General features: G+C 36.2%; 1 pseudogene; it reads right to left on the bottom strand.

The window, feature by feature from the left end:
- Nucleotides 1-6759: 6759 nt before the first annotated feature.
- On the bottom strand, nucleotides 6760-7413 carry LOC116279389 (glyceraldehyde-3-phosphate dehydrogenase-like; annotated as a pseudogene).
- Between the last annotated feature and the right edge of the window lie 606 nt (nucleotides 7414-8019).

Here is an 8019-nt window from a genome sequence, read left to right as displayed (position 1 = left end):
TACTTTTCTAGAGTATGTGACTGATTATTTTGAGGGTTGCTTTTAAGCTTTATTGGGAAATTTCTAATATGTGTGCATGTATGTTTTTTCTTAATTCTAATGAATATCTAGTTTAAATTAGAAAAGAGTAGTGTGGTATATGTTAATCTATTTGATTTGACATTTGAAAGTTCTCAGTAAAGTGCCTATTTAGAAGAACCATGGGATCTTCACTCATTCATTCATCCATCAATCATTATTCCCATGAAGACCAGGAAACTATTAACAAGAAGAGGAATATTCCTGGATTTTAGAGCAGGAAATGTACAAAAGGTGGTGGCAATTCTGAGGCAAGTATACAGACTTCTGATTTCAGAAGGTGATGGGAAGTAAGATTCATGAAGGAAGTGATAAAAATATCACTTGGACCTTGAAGGAAGAAAGGATCTACATTATGAGGTTTGATGAAGGAAAAGGTCTTATAGGCATGGCTAAGGCATATAAACAATTTTGGAGAACTAGTCAAAATCAGGTCCTCAAAGGTGTCAAATGTGTTAGACGGGGATAATTATAATAGCACTTTATATGGTTACTGCACACATAAAATGAAATAATGCATTAAAATGGTTAGCCAAAAATTTGACATGTAGTATACACTAAAATATTGTTTACTTTACAGATATTTAGAAGCATTTTTTAAACAGGAAATATTAAGCTTTTATATCATTAAAATATTAAATAATAATCTCTCATTAACCTTTTAACAGATATTTAAAGCTATTATTTTTGTTACTAAAATTATTAAGTATTTGTCATCATATTTTTAAGATTATTCATTTGTTGAGGACCTTCTATAAAGATATATATTTTAATCTTCCATCTCTAATCCTGGATATTACTCAGAAATACATATCTTAAGAGCAGGCAGAGAAATATGCTTTCAACTTGGCTTTGAAACATTTAGATCAATAAGTATCTGAACGATCATACAAAAATGATTTTTTACCTCTTCAGTTATATATAATTTACGTGTGAAACATAATTGTTTTTTGTCATATTTGGTGACCTTGACTTTTTAACATCATTGCCAAATATTCAAATCTATTATATAGATTCATGTTCTAGTCTGATATCTAGTAATTGATCCATTCTTTATTATGTTAAACTTATTTGAATTTAGAAGGATGGGATTCTTCCTAATTAACCTTAACTGTTATGATGAGATTATATGCAGAGTGACACTGGGAGTTTATTTTATGACATTGTATATTTGGTGTTTAGGAAAGCACTTAATCATTTAATAAATTGTCAAGTCATAGGTTACTCTGGAAGCCAGAATTTGTCTTTGACAGCTTAAAAAAAGCAGATTATGACACAAAAGTAGATAAATAATCATGAAAATATTAAGTACCTACGAGCCAAAATCCCATTTAAATACCATGCAGACTTTTAATAGAAAATCACATAAATTTCTTTGACTTTAGTATTATATATAGCAATAAATCAGTAAGAAGATGTAGTACTATGTTGAAAGAAATATTGTTCATAGGAGTCAAGATATCATAGGAAACATCCATGTGTTCAAGAACATCAGAAAAGAGTGCTTTGATTGATGCAAGCTTCTAATAGGGAGGCTGGCATTTTTACTTCCCTTTCAGTTAGAGTTCATAGGCATTCTGTAGTATTTGTTGAGCTGCTTCTACTTTTGTAGGTAATGAGAAAACAGATCATTAAATATAGCTCTAGATTTAAAGATACTTACAATTAGATAAGACATATTTGTATGGACTAATAAAATTTTTAAAAGTTATTATTTAACCACCTTACTTTATAAATAAGGAAATTATGTTGTTTTAGTTATTCATAGATAGGATAGGATTTTATGACCAAGTTGGGGCTCAATTACAGGATTTTTTTCTTTTCTTTCTACACTAAACAGTAAAATATGGCTGTGCCTCATTTTCTCCTCCTGTAAAATGGTCATTATTATCATGCTTTATAGATTTTATCGTCATTGTGAGGATTAACTGAAGAAATACTTCTAAACCATATGAAGTATTAAGAATATATTAAGGACTTACTACTTGAAGCTAGCAGCAGCAGCATTGGTTCTGTGTTATCTGTCAAAGACGGTATCTAACGCTGTAGGAGTTTAAATGAAAGAATGATAATGATGAATGGAGAAGCAGTACAGTGGTTAAAACTAGGGCTTCTAGAGCAAGACAATTCGGGTGTAAATTTTCTGCTACATATAAACAGTGGAACCATGGACAATTTAGTTTTAATTTTAAAAGATTCAGCTTCCTCCAGCTTATAATGATAAAACCCATGCTCAAGTGTGTCAGGTGCACAAAACTGGTGTATTAGAGTGTACATGTTGACTTTTATTTTATGACTAACCAGTATGATAAAATCTGGTAACTGGATAATTAGTACAGAATAGCTAGAGGAAAAATATATTCAGACTAGCTTGTACTGTACACATAAAGCTTAAGTCTCAAATTTTGGTAACATCTAGGTTGGATTTTGCTATAAATGAAATTTTAGGATGTCTTAAAAACAATTAAAATGTATTTTGCTATTTCTTTTCCATTTTACTTTCTAACAGTTTTGTTGTCTTTTCTATGAATCTCTTGCAATGAACTATATTTAATGAGAACTGTTTGCTTTAAAAAGTTATCAGTGTGATTAGTGCGAAATAATGCTGGTAAGTAACATATGGTGCTGATATATTACACTGGATTTCTCTATTACAATTATTAAAAAATTGGAAAAGTTTGGTATCTGTTGTGTTAGTCTAACAGAAGTGATGTGAACCTACTCTTATCATTCATATTATATTTCTCATTGCAGCAAAGTGAATTATATATCACTAGAAATAGAATTTTAACCTTCCATTGTACAAAGGGAAATTTTATATTGATAGATATTGACCCAGATATTTATATATATCTATATAATTTAAGATTTCTAATGCTTTTAGAAATTAGAAGGTATATATTATAAAATATTGCTAGTAATTTAATGATAAACAAAATTAGAAATAAGTAAGAAACAAAATACAAGGTTCACTTTTTCCCTTTGTCCTTCAAAGAATGAGATCCAATAGACATCCTTCAACAGTGAGGGTGTATTAAATATCTACTGATATATAACAATGACTCCAAAACTTAGCAGCTTAAAAATGACAAATCTTTATTATTTCACAGATTTGGGGAGTCAGAATGTGAGAGTGGCTTAGCTGGGTGGTTCTGGCTTAAGGTCTCTCATGCAGCTGCAGGCAAGCTATTGGCCAGGGCTGTGGTGTCATCTGAAGCTTGACTAGGGTAGAGTTTGCTTCTGATCTTGTTCACATGTTGTTGGCAGGCCTCAGTTCCTCACAGCCTGTTGCACTGAGAGCATCATTTCCTCTCTGGCTGTTGGCTGTCTCAGTTCCCTGTCATGTTGGCCTTTTCATTAGGCAGCTCACAATATAGAAGCTGGCTTTCCCTAGACTGAGTGTTCCAAAAGAGAGAGGGCCCAAGGCAGAAGCCACAGGGTTTTACAACCTCATCTTGCAGATGACATGCTATCACTTCTGCTGTATCCTATTGGTCATACATACCAACTCTGGTACAAAGTGGGAGGAGACATTACCAAAGTATGAGTAGCAGGAGGTGGGAATCATTGGGAGCCATTCTGGAGACTGGCTACCACTGAAGGAAGTGGTTCTCCTTACTCGCTGACAAAGAGAGAGTTGCTACCCTGCCTTATTTCTAAAGCGTTGGGCCTATATCCCCTGCTTTGAATGGTGATTCCTGGAGACTAGCTTATAAATTCAATAAAGTTCTTTCCTTACTGATGACTTGGTACAAAAGGCAGAAAGCAGACATTTGCTTATATTTTCAAATGGTTTTCTCCACAGAGCATTTAGCCTGTTCGGCCAGTCCTTCAAGGTTCTTAATCGCTCTATAAAGCACATTGAAGGAGGCCTCATTGAGGATATTTACATAAGGTAGTAGAATTCTTTTTATGTCATTTCACCTCTAGAGTCCATGCTTACACAGCTATTCAGCTGCATCCAAGGCTGGATTTAAAACAGTTCTTTCACAATTTAGGACTCCTTAGTTCTCTTTTGTTCACAAAAGAGGAACCAGCTAAAACTGGGATTGTTTCCAATAGCCTGTTTAAAGAAGGTCACTGTTGGGTTATCTCTGTGACCAGTTGACATGTATAGTAAGATTTGAAGACTTGATGAAAATAATAAGTTTAACACATCAATCAGTGGCTTATCAAAGTGATCGTTATTGGCTGTTTGGAGGAATTTTGTTACATTTAAATTGCATGTATTTTTTCACTCTGAACAAATAAATGAAAGAGTATTCAGGCTTTACTTTTGACTCAACAAGAATTTTTTTTTTTTATGGGGGGGAAGGTCATTCAAACTCCAGTGCTTGCTTGTATAACTGATTCTGGGCATCTGATGAATGGCAGGCAAGCCACAACCCCAAGGTCTCTTTCCAGAAACTGCCTTATTATCTCTTTCCATATCTATTTAGCCTGCATTTTGGAGTTGAACTTAGTGCTTATGCAAATATATCAAAGGAGTGATGACTGCTTTTCCTACTGCCTCAAGCTGTAGTTGGCTTGAGAAGAGTGGCAGGAGAGAGCATAGCCTGGCTCTGACGAGGGGGGCTACTCTTTCAGCTTAGTTAACCACATAAGGTGGATTCTATTATTGTTCCCAACTATGTGCTCCCTCCCCACCCCCTTAACCAGGTGACTGCCAGTGCCTTCTACTAGGCAGAAAATACCTCCCATGTCATAGTTAAGCTTGACCACGTGGCTTTATTTGCACAATAGCAGAAATAGCTCTTCCTCAACCTGGATCCCAGAATAAGATACATGGAGCAGAGCTGAGCAGAGTTGTAGTAACTCTCAGACCTGTGAGTGAGAAATGCACGTGTATCATTGCAAACTGTTTAGATTTTAGAGTTGTTTATTTTTACAACCAAGATGATTAGTGCATACATAAACTGTGAAAAGGTCATGTACTGTAATGAATCGTGATGTCATGGCTGCCAGCCATTGGACAGGCTGCCCCCTTGCATTCCCTGTAATGAAAGGACTGATGGCATCCATTGTTTCATGTATTTGAAAGTAATGAGGAATAGAACTCTCAACTGTAAGAAATACCCATAAATGTACATGTTTTCTACCTCTGTATAATGGATGACCAATAGACTAGATGGTGGTGAGCAGCTTAAGTTTGAAAAGAGAATTGTAGTACATGTTAATCTGTTTTAAAGGTTTGACAGAACATCCTCAGTAAAGGAACTATTTAGAAGAACTATGGGATCTTTATTCATTCATTCCGTTATCGATTATTATACCCATGAGGACTAGGAAGATATTAACAAGGAAAAGGCAGATTCTTGGATTTTAGAGCAGGAAATATACAAAGGGTACTAAGAATTCTGAGGGTAGACTGCTGGTTTCAGGAAGTGGGATGTCAGATTAATGGGGGAAGTGACGTTTGAATTGGACCTGGAAGGAAGGAAGGATTTATGTTATGACGTATAATGGAGGAAAAGACATTCCAGAAGATCGGACCCACGGGCAAAATGTCAGAGATGGAAAAGCATGCGATGTTTATGAGAAACAATGTGCATTTTCACTTTAATGCAGCATAAGGCACAGGGAAGAAAATAGGCTCAGGTGAGAGTATGAAGAGACTTGAGTTAGACATGGTAGTTCAGGCTTTGATTTCTAGGAAGTGGGGAAGCACCAGAGATTTTCAAGAAGGGGATTATATTGTTATTGCTCGGAAAGATATATATGGCAGCAATAAGTAGTGTATTTGACTCATCCTATCTGATTTTCTTCTATCGTTCCCCTTTTCTAAATAACATAGGATGAAAATAGATAGTTACTTAGGAGTCTAGGTCTTTTCAAAGATTTTTTATTTGCTTTCATTGATTTTTCTCTATTGTAGGTCTGTTTTCTGTGTTAACTGATTTTTGACTCAGCTTTATTATTTTTTTCTTTTTTCACCTTGTTTGGGTATAACTTTCTCTACTAGCTTCTTAAGGCAGACTCTCTGACCATAGATATTAGAGCTCTCTTCTTTTCTTGCATAAGCATGTAAAACTATAGATTCCCCTTGAAGCACTGCTTCAGCTGCAACTAAGGTTTTGATAAGTTGTGCTTTCATATTTTTAGTTCAAAATATTTTCTATAATTCCTTGTGACCTATCCTTTGACCTGTGGCTTATTTAGGGGTGTTTTGTTTAATTTCCTCATGTTGTGGAATTTCCTGGATAACTTTTTGTTACTCCTCTTATTTAAATCCTTTATAGTCAGAGAATGCCTCTTGGTTTATTTTAATATTTTAAAATTTAAATAATGGGAATGTACTTAATGCTACTGAATTGTACACTCAACAATGGTTAAAGCGGTAAATTTAATATATTTTCCATAATAATAAATGTTAGCTATTACAACTGAATATGATATGTTTTAAAACAGTCTGTTATGTCTCATTTGACCTGTGGTGAGTTTCCCAGTGTCAGTGTTGTTGGCTAGAGTGTTTGTTGTTCAAGTCTTCTGTATTATTACTAACCTTCTGTCTGGTTAGTCCGTAAACGAACAGAGAGGAATTTTGAAATCTCTAACTATAATTGCAGAGTTTTCTGTTTCTCCTTTCAATTCTATTAATTTTTGCTTAATGGTTTTTAAGGAGCTCTGTTCTTGGGTGCTTGTCCACTTAATGTTATGTCTTGTTCATGATTGTACCCTTTATCACTCTGACACCTGCTGCACTGCCATCTTGAGCTCATCACACTTGACAGCTTTTTCCAGATGGTAGGCCAGATCCATAACCAATACTTGGGGGAACCCAGAAAGCTATGCCAGTGAATTTCCCACTCAACTCAGGGATGACTTTGCCCACAACCTTGGCAGCTCCAGTAGATACAGGGATGATGTCCTAGGCAGCTCTTCACTGCCATATCAGTTTCCCAGATGGGCCACCCACAGTCTGAGTGTCCGTGATGACAGAGGCTGTGGTCCCTCCAAGACACCAAAGTCACCCTGGATGACTTTTATCTAGGAGGCAAAGCATTTGGTGGTGCAGGAGGCATAGCTGACAATCTTAAGAAAGTTGTCATACTTCTCATGGTTCAGAGAGTCTGGAATGGAAACTGTGTTGACGAGGGGAACATCACAAATAACACAGGCATCAGTAGAAGGGGAATAGATGATGACCCCTTTGTCTCCACCCTTCAAGTGAACAGAAAGGCCCTTTGGACTCCACAATATATTTAGTATCAGTAGCACCACATCTGATGTTGGCAACCTCTAGATAGAGATGGTCTTCCCATTGATGATAAGCTTCTTGTTTTCAGCCCTGATTGTGCCACAGAAGTTGCCATGTGTGAAATCATACTGGAACATGTACGTCACTTAAGTTATGCAATGAAGGATGGCATTTACTTGGTGGTAATCTCCTTTTGTTGGAGTTGAAAGCAACCCTGGCTTCCGGGCACCCAATATGGACTCATCTGTTTACTCTGACATCATGTGTTAGGGATGTGGCTGACATTGCATGACAACATGTGGCTGTCTGTGGAACAGGGAGAGTAGAGTGCTACTTATCTTTCAAGTAAGTTAAAAATGAGGACAATTCTCTTATTTCTTATGTTGATCATTTTTGGTGTTCTTCATTCCTTTGTATAGATTCAGGTCTCAATCTTGCATAATTTTCCCATGCCCCCCAAATTTCCTTTAACATTTCCTTTAGTGCAGATCTGCAGGTGGAACGATTTTGCAGCACAGGTTTTATTTCACTTTTTTGAAGGGTAGTTATGCTGTGGCCCCAGGGTTTAACCAGCAGAGGGCGCTGGGCCATTCCACAGTTTGAGATGCTAAAGCACTTCTGGCCGGCTTTCAGGCTCTCAGTGAAGCTGGAGCCCTACTCATGGCACTGAATTTATAGATGAGCTTGTTTCAATGCCAGGCTTGACAAGGAAAGAGAATACCTGCTCTCAACGGTCTGCTAGA

The sequence above is a fragment of the Vicugna pacos genome, chromosome 1 (genome assembly GCF_048564905.1).
Source record: "Vicugna pacos chromosome 1, VicPac4, whole genome shotgun sequence".
NCBI classification, from domain to species: Eukaryota; Metazoa; Chordata; class Mammalia; order Artiodactyla; family Camelidae; genus Vicugna; species Vicugna pacos.
This window is presented reverse-complemented; position numbering and strand designations above follow the sequence as displayed.